Source organism: Panthera uncia, unplaced genomic scaffold (assembly GCF_023721935.1).
Source record: "Panthera uncia isolate 11264 unplaced genomic scaffold, Puncia_PCG_1.0 HiC_scaffold_245, whole genome shotgun sequence".
Taxonomy (NCBI): Eukaryota; Metazoa; Chordata; class Mammalia; order Carnivora; family Felidae; genus Panthera; species Panthera uncia.
The window spans coordinates 15,419-31,385 of NW_026059183.1; the positions used below are offsets into that span (position 1 = coordinate 15,419).

Consider the following 15,967-nt stretch of genomic DNA (forward strand, 5'->3'; position numbering starts at 1 on the left):
AAACCGCAAGCTGGATTTTCAGACCACAGCCACCCCACTGGCCAACTGGTCACCAGGACGGTAAACGAGATCATGTGTGGTCTGGTCCCCGCTGCAGGGCTTTTCATGCTTTCTGAACCGAAGAGCTGAATGAGGTTGCACCCCGACTGGGGGGAAGGAAACAGCGGAAGTGGGGAGGGGAGCACCCTGTGTGGCTGAAACAATTCTTGAGAATCCCAACCGCGGCTGGTGAGGGGCGCTGGGGCTGTTACAGGACGGCCGTCATGCTTTCATGGAAAGGACAACTGAAGGAAGGAGAGTGGAGGCAACAAAAAGCACACAGCAGGAGGGGGGAGTAGGAGGGCGAGAGTGGGGAAAGGGTGATGGGGGACAGGAGCACCGTTCTGGTCTCCAGTCAGTGACGGGCGCAAAGTTCTTCTTAAGCCCCGTACCGCGTGACTCCAGGCTGTCTCGCAGGGTGAGCCCAAATGCATGCTCCGCTGGGGACCCTGGGAGGGACACGGGCAGGTCCTCCGCGTTTGAAACCTGACTTCCTCTTAGAAGCACATGCTGGGTTTGGAGAAATGCACTAACACTGGTTTTGTTTTCCAAACTCACCAACTGATGACATAATTAAATTTTATTTGGATGCCTCGAAAGACATAAAAGGCTGAAACATTTTGACATAAAAAGAAGAGCTGAACAGGGTATGAGTTTAAAGATGAAGCATCCTATGGTAACCAGAGGGCACCCGATTTCCCTGTGACTCCCTACCGTCCAAATAACATTTAAATTCTGATGTTCGTAAGATTGCTTCATAAGTCAGCTCCTTTCACGTAAGTGAAATAAGTCACTGTATTTAGTAAAGGCCAGTGATGTCAGGTAGAAATAAATATTTGATGTCACCGATCAGAAACGTCAGAAAAGGGGCACAGCTGGTTTTAGACAAATCCAGTTTCTGAAAGTTTGCGGGTGCTGAAGACGTGGGGGGACTCCTTGCACTTGTCAAAAACGTCGCCGAGAGCCCTGGAACTGGCGACTCTCCCGGTGCCTTCCAAAAGAATTCTTGCTTCCAAATGCAGGTTTCTCTATAAACTTTTCAGGAACACATCTGCTGTGAAAAATAAGATGTTCGTAGCACCGGGACTCCAAACAAAGCAGAGAGACAAAGATACATTTTTAAAGGGGTAATGAAATTCAAAATTCTTCCCACACAAGGAAAAGATGACTGTGTAATTAGGTTCTGACTTGAAGACAAGAGGTTGAAAGAAAATGCAACCCCTTGCATTTCTTGCCGCAAATAAACCAAAAGGAGCTTAATTTAAAAGATATGCCATGGCAACAGTTAGTAGGTTTTAGGTCAAATAACCAATGGCCCAACTCCACGAGAAACACAATCAGCCTCATTAAAAAGTGTGGCTGGAGCAGAGGCAGGGAGACCAGGATAAATGACTGCTCTTGGAGTACTGATGTGATTGTTTTTCTGTTCACTGAAGATTTTAATTAGAAATTTCTTCTTCTTCTCCAATGTTTCATTTAGTTGTGTTTTCACTAGAGATTTTGACAAAAAAAGGCGAGAAGAAGAGCCAACAGAGCCAGGCCCACGGACACCCTCAGTGCACGGTCTTGACGAAGATTTTGCAAGCGGAGGGCCATCCTGGAGCTCGCGAAGTCTCGCCCGACGGCAGAAGTGTGGGATACTGAACTCGGGTGATTCCCAAGCCTATTTCTGAATTCCTAGGAAGACGGAAACATAGAGGGGGGGAAAAAAGATTTAAAAGATGCAAACAAGCCCTACTGTGATGTCAATCAAATAACGAGTCCCTATACAAGGAGCTTTTTTTGTCTTTATTGAGATGCAACCGACACAGGACATTGTTATCGTTCAGGTGTACAACCTCATCGTGTTTTGTATGTTCCAAAATGGCTACCACAAGAAGTCTAGTTAACATCGACTACCACGCATAGTTACAATTTTATTCTTGTGACAACTTTTAGGATTTAGTCTCTTAGCAACTTTCAAATATACAACTCAGTATTGTTAACTACAGTCACCACGCTGCACAGTATGTGCCCAGGGCTCATTCACACTATAACTGGAGGTTTGTGCCTTTTAACCACCTTCGGGCATTTGCCCGTCGCCACCCCAATCCATCTGTTCTCTGTAACTACGAGCTTGTTTTGTCTTTTTAAAGATTCCACATGTAACTGAGCCCGTACAGTATTTGTCCTTGTCTGACTTATTTCACTTACCATATTGCCCTAAAGGCTCATCCATGCTGTTGCAAATGGTAACATTTCCCTCTTTTTATGGCTGAATAATATTCTGTTACATACATATATATATCATCCCACATCTTCTTCATCCATTTATCCACCGATGGACACATAGGCTGTTTCCATACCTTGGTTACTATAAATAAGGCTACAGTGAACACAGGGGGGTTAGTGTTTTCATTTTCTTCAGATAAACACACAGAAGAGAAACTGCTGCTGGATCATATGGCAGTTCTGTTTTTAATTTTTTGAGGACCCTCCAGACTGTTTTCCACAGTGGCTGCACCAGTTTGCATTCCTACCAACAGTGCCCTTTTCTTCACATCCTCGCCAATGCTTGTTATTTGTCTTTTTGATATAACAGCCATTCTAACAGGTATGAGGTGTCACTGTGGTTTTCATTTGCGTTTCCCTGATGATTAGTGATGTTTAAGTGCCTCTCATGTACCTGTCGGCCATCTGTATGTCTTCTGTGGAAAAATATCTACTCAGATCCTCTGCCCATTTTGTAATCAGATTGGTTTTTTTTTTGCTAGTGACTTGTAGGAGTTCTTTATATATCTTGGTTATTATTCCCTTATCACATATCAGATAGACGATTTGTAAATATTTTCTCCATTCAGTAGGTTGCCTTTTTGTTTTGTTGATGGTTTGCTTTGTTGTGCAGAAGCTTTTTAGCTTGATGTAAGAAGCAGCTATCACTTAGTTACTCCTTCAACAGAGACACATTCAGACATGCACCATGGGCCAGATGGCCTCAAGTTAGGTATGGGGAAATCACATTTCCTTTCCTGGAAGTGTCAGACCAAATTGATGATTTTCCAGATTATACACAACATATACGAGACAGAGTGTGTGTTTATGGAGAATCAAGGCAGAATTCATGAAGCCTAACGTTTATGTAGAGTGGAATCATAGGAAAAACGTTAACTTTTAGGGATGCAACCACATCCACTCGGCAAAAGAAGGACAGAGGAAAAACTGTGGAAGCCATGTGATTCCACAAACGTATCCCTCAGGGTGGAGATTTCCAGCCGGGGCCCTGCTGCAGGAGGGCTGCCCCAAACTCGCAGAGGGGTCTGAAGGGGTCTCGGCGGCCAGAGGGACGGGCCCTCCACATGCGGCTCCCTCCGTTTACTCCGCTGGGCAGTGTAGCCACTACCACTTTCTCTGTGTGCCAGGCATGGACAAGGTCGGAAAGTCCTGCTTGGAAGGAGCACGAAGAGTGAGGAGTCACCGCCACACTGCTTTTTAGGTGGTCTCTGTTCCCTGATGCTTCTTCCTGGGGGTGCAGAGGAGTAGGGGGGGAGGCACCTGGCTGCTCTCAAGATGGCTCTGGTTTTGTAAAGTGTAACTTAAATTCTATTATATAAGATTTCCGCCTTGTGTACAGGCTTTAGAATCGGTGCCTCTTCTGAAACGTGAAACAACATTTTGAGGGAGGGGGAGGGGGCAGGGGAGGAGGGGAAGGATGTGGGGAAGAAGAGCACGGGTGGGAGGAACAAAGTAGGGGGAGGAGGGGGCGACCCAGAGGCAGGACAGCATAAGGCATGTCCGTGGAAGAACGTGTAGAGAAATACACAGAAGCACACGTTATTTTGCTTATTCTTTCCTCCCAAGCTCCCCAAGAACCCCCTGCTGACACCTTCGTCCTCTGCGTGGGAAGTGCGGGCTGCAGCTGGGCCAGCAGAGGCACTGGAACCGCACGTTCCGGAAAGGAACAGAGGCAGGAATGGGCAGGGTCTGTGGAAGGGAGGGGAGAGAACGAGAGGAGAGGGTCCAGTGACAAGCTGAGGTGGGAGGTGACGCACGCCTTCGTTAGGATGCTGGCGGGAGTCACGGATAGGACGGACGGTGGACTTTGGGCGGAGAACCAACAGGACCTGTGTTCAGAGGAGTTAATGAGAGGTGCCAAGACTAGGAATGGGGAAATAAAAAATCACCTTTACAATCCAGCCTCCACTGCCTAATACCTCCATGTGACGGATGTGCAACAATTCTTGCTCTGACCGTAGGAGACTAATTGCAAAGTCACCGAAACTGTTAACCACAAGGATAAATCTCTCGACCCAATGGCAGTCGAATCGCTATTTACTTCGGCGCCCCATAGGTACCTGGGCTGATGCCCTGCGGGGTCCGTCCCTCAACAAGGGACGTGCACCCCAGAAGATGGAGCTCTCTTCCCCCCGAGGCAGTGGGGGCAGCGGCCAGAGCACAGAGGTGCGCCCAAACCTGCCTGCACCCCAGAAGACCATCCTCTTGTGCAACCGGCTTTCTGTGTGATGTGCTAGAGTTAAGAACATGTGGACAAACTTTTATTTTGACTAAAAGTAGTCTTGGGGGCGCCTGGGTGGCTCAGTCAGTTGAGTGTCTGACTTCAACTGGGTCATGATCTCACAATTCGTGGGTTCGAGCCCCGCATCGGGCTCTGCGCTGACAGCTCGGAGCCTGGAGCCTGCTTCGGATTCTGTCTCCCCCTCTGTCTGCCCCTCCCCCACTCACACTCTGTCTCAAAAACTAAACGTTAAAAAAAATTAAAAGTAAAGTAACAAAACTGAAATTAAATTAAAAAAAATAAAAGTCATCTCACTATCTCAAGGACAGCACTCATATGGATGCACTACAATGACATCAACGATGGGGCTTCTTCCAACGCAGGGAGGCTGTCTAACTCACCTCTGGCCTCTTGAAACTGCACAACTACAGGTATAGAGCAGGGACTCAGTAAATGTTTAGCAGTGAATCAGTGAATGAATGAATGAATGAATGGGGGATGAGATCCCCATCCTCATCTGACCAGATGAGATCCAACCGGTCAGAAAGATGCCCTTCCGTGTCCCTGGTAACCGACGTGGCCTATGATGTGTTCAGGGAACTAATCTACACGAATCCTAAAACCTCGCCTCTAGAAATTAAATCAACGCTTCTTCAGTTTGGGTTTAGAAGACCATAACTAAGACTACAGACCGTTCCCCAGAGAAATGTGGAGGTCCCCGCGCACATCTGCGCGCAGCCCCCCGTCACGCTTCATGCTGTATGACCTCAGGAGGATCACAGACACCCTCACCCAGGAATAGATCTGGATAACACAGAGACGGAAGCTTTCTTTTTAAGAAAAAAATATGAATGCAAAATTAAGTACAGGGCCCTGGAAGGGGGCCCTCAAAGAGAGGCCCTGAAATGAAACCTCTCCCAGCTTCTAGAAATATCCACCTCTGTTCCACCCCAGGCTCTGAATGCTGGACCTTGGTGCTGCACCTGCCATTCAAGGCGCTGTCACTTGGTGATTGCTGCTGCCAGCTGGGGCAGGGGTCAGGCTGACCTGGGCAGGGCGAGGTGCGTCTTAAAGCCTTACGCATTTGGTTGAGCTTATAAAACATTCTGCTTCACAAAGCTGCAGTGCAGGTAACGTGCCTGTGCTCTCAGCCTGAAAAAAAAAAAACCCTCGGCTTCTGACGGTTTCACAACATTTCTTCTTCTTCTAACTCATTTGCCATAAAATTGCTCAAAATATGAAAGTTACTTATTATACGACCATAGTGGGTCAGCTGTAATTGTAGTCAACATAGCCATTTTTTCCCCTGGGCATTACTCAACCACCCCCCCCCCCCCACCCCCCCCTCACATACCAAACACACCAGAATATAAAGTGCTCTGGTGACAAGCCGCCCTCCCGTTCCTAGTGGCCGCGTCTGCACCACAGAATCGCACACGAGCTCCAGGAAGCCCACCTCACCTGCCAGTCTCCCTCAGATCAAAACACAGCAGGAGAAGGAAGATTTAGTCTGTCTACCACACTGTGCGTCTTTTACTGTCTTCACCTTTCACCGATTCAAGACCTTAAGAGAGTCTGATGATGTATTTTTAAATATAAGGTTGAAAAAAAAAAGGTTTCTCAGAAGACAGTAATCAGCAGGCAGCGAGCTCTGTGTACTTCAGCTGTCACTATTGCTGTGGCACTGAAAGAAAAGAAACTTGAAAATACAGGAAACAGAAGGACTTTCTCATCAAGTCCAAGATGCTCAAACACAGCAGACCTCTACACAGTGAGAAGGAGCATTCACGAGTAGGAAATAACACGGCATTCCTATAACGCAGTTAAAATAAAAAGTGCTTATAGGTGAGGTGACGATCAATACCCAATCGTGAGGTAAAAGTTTACGTGTGCGCGCGTGCACGACTGCACGCAGAGAACAATGTGTGTAAGTGACTTAGAGAAAAAGTTAGTATGGTCGATAGTTCTGGAAAGTAGACAGAAGGCTCAAACCCTCCCTAAACTTTTTTAAAAAAACATTTTTTTTAATGTTTATTTATTTATTTTTTTTTTTGAGAGACAGAGCACAAGCAGGAGAAGGGAAGGGAAGCACGAAAGGGAGGGAAGACACAGAATCCAAAGCAGGCTTCAGGCTCCGAGCTGTCAGTACAGAGCCTGATGTGGGGCTCGAACTCACAAACCATGAGATCATGACCTGAGATGAAGTCAGATGCTGAACCGACTGAGCCACCCAGGCGCCCCATTCCTCCCTAAACTTCTTTAACATTACTGCCAAAAGTCAGTGGGGCTCCTGGGTGGCACAGTTGGTTGAGTGTCTGACTCTTCATTTTGGCTCAGGTCATGATCTCAGGGTTGTGAACTTGAGCCCCACGTCGGGCTCTGCGCTGAGTATGGAGCCTACTTAAGATTCTCTCTCTCCCCCTCCCCCTTCCTCTTCCCCCCTCCCTCTCTCTCTCCCTCCCTTCCTCTGCCCCTCTCCCCACCTTGCTCACTCTCCAAAAAAAATAAAAAGAACTAAATCTTTAAAACAACATTATTACCAAAATTTATTAATTCTTGAAATTCAAGACGCACTTCTCTCTCTCAAACTATAACGCACCCAATATGAGAAATTTTACTGCTTATTAAAACTAAACCAACACCAACTCTCAAACTTACACTTTTTAAGAAATCAAACTCCACTTACAAATGCCTTTTTTGAAACAGACAGAAATTTGAAAGGAGGTAGGATGTGACCTTTGTTCAATAAAGATCCTTATATTTATCCAGTTATAACAAACTAAGGACAACTCTGAGAAAGTGTTAACTTGGATTAACATGGGCTCTTCCCCTCCCTTGTAAATCTCACTGCTTCCTTGATTAATTTCTAAACATGTTGCTAATTTTTTTTTTTTTTTTTTTTTTATTTATTTATTGGGGGGGGGGGAGCAGAAAGAGAGAGAATCCCAAGCAGGCTCTGAGCTGTCAGCACAGAGCCTGATGTGGGGCCCAAACCCACAAACTGCAAGATCATGACCTGAGCCGAAATCAAGAATCAGATGCTTAGCCGACTGAGCCACCCAGGCACTCCTATACTTGCTAAATCTTAACATATCCTACTAGTTTTCAAAAGTCTAGTTTGTTAAATCCAATTAATGTAAGAAATCTGTGAATGTAGAACCAAGTACATATTCTGAAAACGAAGCCAAACAAAAAGAATGTTGATGTTCAGGAGCTTTACAGATCAGATCAACCGGGTGGAGATAAACGAAGGCTTTAGAGACAAAACTCAGTCTAGTCAGATGGTGACAACAGTCCATCCTGAATTATCCCTTCCTTGGGCAGTTACCCAGGCATTGCTAGGGAAGGGAGAGAGCCCCACACACGGTCACACTGCACGCACCAATGTCAAATGACACCAGTTCTGGGGACAGGAAGTATGCCGGTCCCAGACTCTAATCCCATCTCTACTGGAGGATTTTGGGACAAATGATTCATCCTCTCTGTTTCCACATAAAATCACCTAAAAAAACAGAGGTACTATTAGTATTTTCACATCATGGGGTTGTTACGGGGATCGAATGAGATTTGTATATTCAGTTTTTGAGCACATAAAACTCAAGATTAACAATATTCCGTGGTAGTTTGCAGTTCTAAATACCAAACTGCCTCAAGATGTTCTCTTTGTAAAATGATAAGGTCACTATGTTATCTATTTCTCAAGTACGATTAATTGATTTATGCTACTTTTGTCCCTTATGCATCATCAGGGGACACAAGGTGTGTAACGAATGAGCATGGGTTTCGAATTCCGACAGGGCAGAAACCGAATCCAAATTCAGACACTTAGCAGCTGTGAGACCTTGGGCAAGCAGTGGAAACTCCCTAAGCCTTGCTACCTCTCCTATGAGGCAAAGCTATCTCAGTATCTACCTTTAGTTGATGTGGAAAGGGGGGAAAATACCACACCCAGCGCCCTGGTGGATGCCTGGGATACAGAAGGTCTGGATAAAGGGCTATTTTACCCCAGCCCAGCAGTGGGACTTGGGACGTGGGGAAGGCCAGGGCCTCCCCCAGCGCTGAGCAAAAGTACCAAGTGAGACGGACACGTGCGGCCCTGGGTACCACCCTCAAGCACTCGCCCACAAGAGAGGGACTGTGCCTCCCTTGCTCCGACATCTTTTCCCCTCTGGGCTCTTACTCTGTGGAATGAGCCTTCTGGAACGGCTCTCAACTAAAACCATCTCATACATGAAAAGAAACTCGAATTCCACAATTTATGACACGGGATTCAGCCATCAGACGTGCCAGGGGCCCATTTTTACATCTGCTTTCTCCTTTGATATTTAATTTTGTCATAAACTTTTTTTTCAAAGAATCTAAAAACGAGGGAAAGAAAGTCACTGTCGATCCCATACAACCTTCTTGCCCTTGCTCTGTGCCCAGCCTGAACCAGCCAGCTCCCCCCCACCCACGGTCTTCCCCCAGCCTCCTTATTGTTCTCCCACGGCCCCGTCAGACAGGACCTCCTGTAGGAAAAGCTCTCTCAACCATCGCCCCGCCCCAGAGGACAGAGGACTCAGGTCCTTCCCTCCGTGGGGCTGGGTATCCTGCTGACTGGCCCTCACCATGGCACCCGTCAGTGGCACCTCTCTACTCCTGCATGATCCTGTGTATACTCCGTGAAAGGGGCCTCTCCAATTGCGCCCTGGCCCAGCATGGAGTGTGGGGGGGGGGGGCAATGCTAGCTGAAGGAGTATTTGCATTTCTACCTGTTCCTCAGTGCTGGGGATTCACATTTTATACAGGTGTGGACAGTCTTCCATACAAACTGCCATGTGCCTATTCTTGTATTTATAAGATTCTTGGGCAAATGGAACAGGGGGTCAAACATTATCTATACACACAGCATAAATATAAAATAGTAGCAATGGGGAAAAACTTACCAGTGGAGAAGGAGTGTGGTATATTAGCTTTCTATTGCTACTTGAATAAATTACCGCAAACCTCAGGTTTAAAAAAGTTTTTTAAGTTTATTTGAGAGAGAGACAGAGATGGCAAGCTGGGGAGGGGTAGAGACAGAGGGAGAGAGAATCTTAAGCAGGCTCCATGCTTAGCTCAGAACCTGACATGGGGCTCGAACCCACAAACCTTGAGATCATGGCCTGAGCCGAAATCAAGATTTGGACACTCAACCAACTGAGCCACCCAGGCGCCCCCAAACCTCAGGTGTTTTTTTTTTTTTTATATTTTTATTTATTTTTGAGAGAGAAGGACAGCGTGAGCAGGGGAGGGGCAGAGAGAGTGGGAGCCACGGAATCTGAAGCAGGCTCCAGGCTCTGAGCTGTCAGCACAGAGCCTGGTGCAGGGCTCAAACTCATGAACGGCGAGATCATGACCTGAGCTGAAATCGGATGCTTAACCGACTGGGCCCCCCAGGCACCACAGGTTTTAGTAACATTCATTCTCTTGCAATTCTGGAGGTCAGCGATTCTAAAATCAAGATGTCAGCAGAGCTGCGTTGTTCTGGCGATTCTGGGGGGTTGACGGGGAGGGGCGCTGGTTTCCTTGCCCTCTACCTAGCTTCTAGAGGCGGCCTGTATCCGTTGACTTGTGGCCTCTTCCCTCCATTTCCAAAGCCAGTAGTATCGGCTTTTTGATAAGGATCCTTGTGATCTACATTGGGCCATGGGGATAATCCAGGATAATTTCTCCATCACCACCTTTACTTGAATCCCATACCTGAAGTCCCTTTTGCCATGTCAGGCAACATTCACAGGTTGCCGGGATCAGGATGTGGGTTATTGTGTGTGCGCGTGTGTGTGCACATTGTGCTCACCACTCCTGGCACATGTGAATCCCCATGGTCTCATTATCCCACCAGGTGAGCTCAATGCAGGCAGTGCCGAATAGTCCCCGTTTACAGGGAAGAGGGGTGCAGGGCACCTCCCTTCATGGCTGGCTGGCCGTGAAGCTTCCTGGAGGAGGAAGAGGGGGGCTCCAGGACTCAGCCTCTGCTGAGGTCTTTTCCTCCTGCCAACACAGACCTGTGAAGCCACCACGTTGGTCCTACTCATGGCTCTTTCAGCCGAAACAGAGAAGGACCTGAAGGACGTAGTCGATTAATGTTCTCTGAAAAGATACTTGTGTTCCTTTGCATTCTATATTTATATTTTTATACAGATGCAAATATCCTGTCCTGTTCTTGGGAGCTGAATGGGCTTGGCCTTCCAATGGAAAGTCGTGCTGTTCTGAGGCCTCACCTGCATTTCCTCCTCTTTATCAAAAATATTTATAAATTATTAATACATATGACCACAGAACCAGAAGCATGAGGATCCAGGAGGACAGGGGGATGACAGCCTCTACGTAAAAGCCTCTACATTCTCTACTAAGTAGAATGAGAAACGTTTATGCATTGGTCACCATGTGGCCGGCAGGACTGCGAGTATTCTGTATGCATTCTTTTCTTCCTCCCCAATTCCCAGGGAAGCTGTTCACAGGACTTCATTCCAGCTTGCCCAATTTACACAGAGCAGGTATACCAGCGAAGCAGAGGAGAGGCCTGGCTTCGGTCATGGTGAATTTAGCATTGGTCGTAATGTAGCGCAGGTGCCCTTATAATGCGATGGGAAGAAAAACCAACCGCTCCACAGAAAATGACGGTGTGGGTCAAGACTCCAACCGGCAGACTTTATCCATTTTGCTCACTACTGCATCTCATGGAGATACTGGTGACATTTTGTGTCTCTACAGATGGCCATTCCAGGAAAGCCAGCCTCCCGTCTCGGAGAGGCGTTTCATGCTACCTGTCTTACGGTTCTGAACCACATGCTGAGATTCAAGTGTGACCTGTAGATGGCACCTTGCTGAATTTTCTCTGAACGCGGGCGCGTGCGCGCACACACACACACACACACACACACACACACACACACGTGATCTGCTCACATTAGGATGTGCTGCAAAATGTGTTTTAATGAGGAACAGTTGGTCTGGTTCTGCTCAAATAAAAGACACTCCTGTAAGAGACTTGCCACCTGTCTTCCCATCTTGCAGCACAGCGTCGAAGGGAGTTCTTCTGTCCCTGACACCTGCAGGTATTGCCAGAGTGCCCTCCACGTGCCAGCTCCCTTCCTCCGACTGACAGACACCCTCCCCTCTGAGCCCCGTGTCACTACCAGATACGAGGACAGACAGCGGATGACGGGTGCCAGGCTACCTCTCTCCACTGCTCCTCTAGACAATGCCTCAAACTGGGAGCATCTTGATACCCTTTCGTTCTGAGTCCCTGATTATCTCCGAACCAAAGGTCTTTGTATTCTCTAGTTCCTGAAGTCTGTGAAGAATATTATATGCATACTCCATCAGTACACTGGCCTGTAGCTGGATCCACAAATTAAACCTGGGATCGATTACACCTGTTCATTTATTTGGGGGAGACTATTTACATTTTTAAAACTTCTGTCACAGAGTTACATGATGAGAGCACAGTACTGTCAGCCTTCCTGTAGCAGTTTTGGGCATGGGCAATTCTGAATCAGATATTATTCTTACATGACTTTCCCCACACCCCCTCACCTCAAATGTGTCATTGCTATCAGGTCATTAAAATCGCAAAGGGAAAATCGTAAACCAGAACATGCCCACACACACACAAAATCACTACAATCTTGTTTTCTATCTTGTTTTGGTGACAGCAGAGTAAATATGAGGCTTTGTGAATAGGGCCAAAGATACATTATTAAACTATGTACTGTATGATCAAATGCATTTCAGACTACATTCTGAATAATGTTGCCTTGACGGTCAGCAAAGGGAGAGCTCTGATGAGCCTCTGCTTGGTCTGGGTGACTCCTCTCAGGGTGTCCAAACCCCTGGCTTGAACCGAGGCAAATGAAAGAAAGGGATGATCATACCAAAATCAAAGCACAGCAGCCACCCATCACCTAATTATTATTTTCTGTGAGATCGTAATTCATCCGACTCGAGAGATACGAAAACAACTCTTAAGCTCTGAACTTCTTTTAATGGATTCAAAATATTATGTGTAAATTTTTCTTATGGCTCAAAGGCACTGTGAGTGCTTCAAGTGGAAGTTAACAGGGATGAAGGAAAACATGTTTGATAGCTCATAACTCAAGATAAATTAGAGCTTAGAATCACCTTCTTGTTTTTTTCCAACTGAGCCTGAACATACGGCCTATGCAGAAAATCTATCAAAACCAAAGATGGGATCGATGCAAGCAAATCACGTTAAAATATACATGATGCGGTGCAATACACTGTCAGAAAAGAACCTCAAAATCTGATTCTGTAAAGATTACTTTAAATACAAAATCATCTTCATATCTGAAAGTTATCTCTATCATGATTGTCTTTTAATTCCCAAAATACAAACTTAAGGAAGCACCTCTTAAAAATTTTTTTCAATGTTTATTTTCGAGAGAGAGACAGAGTGTGAGCGGGCAAGGGGAAGGGGGGGGGGGGGGGGGGGGCGGGGAGAGGGAGACACAGAATCCGAAGCAGGCTCCAGGCTCTGAGCGGTCAGCACAGAGCCCAACACCGGGTGTGAACCCATGAACAGCAAGACCATGACCTGAGCTGAAGTCGGATGCTTAACCGGCTGAGCCACCCAGGCGCCCCAGGAAGCACCTCTTAATGTCAGTATCTCCAATGTAAACTGTTGCCCCAGTCCCTGATAATAAGGAATGCATACAGGTGGCTGCCCAGACTTTGTAATTCCTTCTCAGCCCTACAGTTGTGGGGTTCTAGCTGAATTCTGTCATCTTCTTTAAAGTTCCCAATCTTTCACTTAGCACCCAGTTTCCATTCTAATGCCTTACACTTGCCTAATTCTGGCTTGTTACATTTACCAAAATCAGTGGGTGAAGTGAGGGCAGAAGGATCAGATCTAGAATAACACAGTATAAAAGCCTTTGCCAACAGTGGTGTTTGTCATGTGTTTACATATAACCTCTTTAGTTCTACAAAAACCAAGAGGTCGCAAGCTTTGCCAAAAGGCATGTTATCTGAGGTCTGGCATCTTAGCGGGAGAGACACTTACAGTTTTACTTCTTATTCATCGTGAGAAGATTTTCTTACTCACCACACTTAAAAAACCAAGCTATTTATTTACCATGTCACGATTTGGCAATTACTCTAGAACGTATATGTAGGTCCCTCTTTGGTTAACTAAGTATCAGCCACAGATGTATATAGAAGTACACACACACACACACACACACGGGGGTGGAAATAAAGAGGGAACCAAGAGGCGCCCTTAGAATCATGAAGTCAGTAATCACAATGTTCATGACGATGGTGGAAGTCTGAACCCCTCTATTCTGAAATACTGGCTGGAAATCAGAATCCATGCAAACTCAGGCTGCCCCACAGGTGTATCAAAGCTGAAGACAGGACAGGTGAATTGGACCCAGATGCTTTACTGATAAGGAAGTCTTTCTGATCTTTTTTTTTTTATGTTTTTATTTATTTTTTGAAGGAGAGAGAGAGAGAGAGAGAGAGAGAGAGAGAGAGGGGCAGCGAGGCAGCATGGGTGGGGGGGAAGCAGAGAGAGAGGGAGACACCGAATTCGAAGTGGGCTCCAGGCTCTAAGCTGATAGCACAGAGCCCAATGCAGGGCTCGACCTCACAAACCACGAGATCATGACCTGAGCCGAAGTCGGACGCTCAACTGACTGAGCCACCCAGGTGCCCCCAATCATCTCTTAAGCTACAACACAAACCAACCCTCGTTCCACGGAGTGTACTCAAGAAGCCGTGAACGAGGGTGTTGACAAACGGAACAATCAGGTGTATGAAAGTTAATCTTTAAGCAAGCAATTCAACTCAAAATAATTACTCCTAAGGATTTCTTCCCACTAGGTAACCGTGAGAGTGTGTTGACAGATATTTGTGTTTAAAATGAGAAAGAAGTCGTGTGTGATGCTAACTGCTGTCACCATGCAACCCTCCCCTGTTCTAAGAAGCACTTTCGGTGATACTGGGAATATGGTTTGAGCATCAGTGAGTTCCATGAACTGCATGAAAGGAATAAAGTCGATGGCAGGCGCTTTGCTCTGTCTCAAAGAATCTCGTAAACGATGAGCTAACACGTAAAACGTTTCCTAGAGATCACCATGATGGTGATTCAGCTTGGAAGATGCAGATAAACTAGTTAAGAAAAATTACATGGTATGTATTTAAACTCAGCCATCTGAACAAAGTTCACGTCTCCATTTTCCTCTCACTTCCAAAGTTCCAAAATCCATCCCAAGGCATTCTCATTTCCCCTTTCTATTTTGAATATGGAAAGTTATCAAAAAGTTAAAAACAACAGCCCTACCAAATGTCACTTAAGATAACAGCGAAGATTAATAGGAAGAGACTTCATTATTTATATAGCTATACAAGTGTGGCAGGCAACCTCCAAGATGGCTCCCAGTGATCTTCGCCTCGGGGCGTTCACATCCTTGTGTAACTCTTCCCTTTCCCCTCGACTCTGAGCTGAATCTGACTTGCTTCTAATTAATGGCACTTGACATAAATGATGGGCTTCCACTTCTGAAGTTAGATTACAAAAATCTGTGACCTCCACGTTCTTCACTCTCTGCTGGCTTGCTCTGAGGAAAGCCGGCCGCCATGTTGTGAGCTGCCCTATGCTGAAGCCTGCGTGAGAAGACCCTGAAGGAGACCTCTGACCAACAGCCACCAAGGACCAAGATCTCAGTCTCACGACCCATGGGAAACGGATTCGCCACCACCACACAAACGAACTTAGAGGCAGGTATTCCCTCAGCTGACCTTCCAGTTAAGGCTACCCTCCTGGTCAACACCCCAACAGCAGCCTCATGATAGGCACTGAGTCAGAGGCGCCTAGTCGAGCTGTGCCCAGATTTCTAACCCACAGAAGCTCTGAGACGATAAATGTTTATGTGCTAATTTTTGAGGTAATTTGTCACACGGCAATAGACAACGAACATAACAAGATGCCCGGTAGAGGGCTAGAAACTGATTCACATGTGTGTTGAGACGTGATTTTTATAACAGAGGCATTTCAGACCACTAGGACAGATGGACTTTCAACACAATTTTCTGGAACAACTGATTATACACACAGAAAACAATGAAATTTGACCCCTACCTACCATCCTTAAACATCAATTCCAGGTAGATTATTTACCTGGGAAAGGCAAAACTAGAAACATGTAGGTAATATGGGCAGAAAACCTTTCTAACCCCCAAGGCAGGGAAAGAGTTCTTAGATCACAAAAATACATGAAATTCTAAAGGCACCACGGAGAGGTTAAAAGACAAGCCACAAACTAAGAAAAGGCACGTGCTTCACAGATAGCTCACTTTTAGACTTTTATACTATCAAGAAATCCTAAAAATCAGTAAGGTATTAAGTCAACAGAAGAAAATGGACAACAGACTTACACAGACTCTTTATCG

At 46.2% G+C, this 15,967-nt stretch overlaps 1 long non-coding RNA gene across 1 annotated transcript in view; it reads right to left on the reverse strand.

Moving 5' to 3' along the window:
- Positions 1-601: 601 nt before the first annotated feature.
- The window catches only part of LOC125917798 (uncharacterized), a 36,291-nt gene continuing 20,925 nt past the window's right edge, over positions 602-15,967 (reverse strand). The window contains exon 3 of the long non-coding RNA XR_007456298.1: positions 602-1,716. This is a non-coding gene — a long non-coding RNA (uncharacterized LOC125917798). The remainder of the gene's footprint in view (positions 1,717-15,967) is intronic.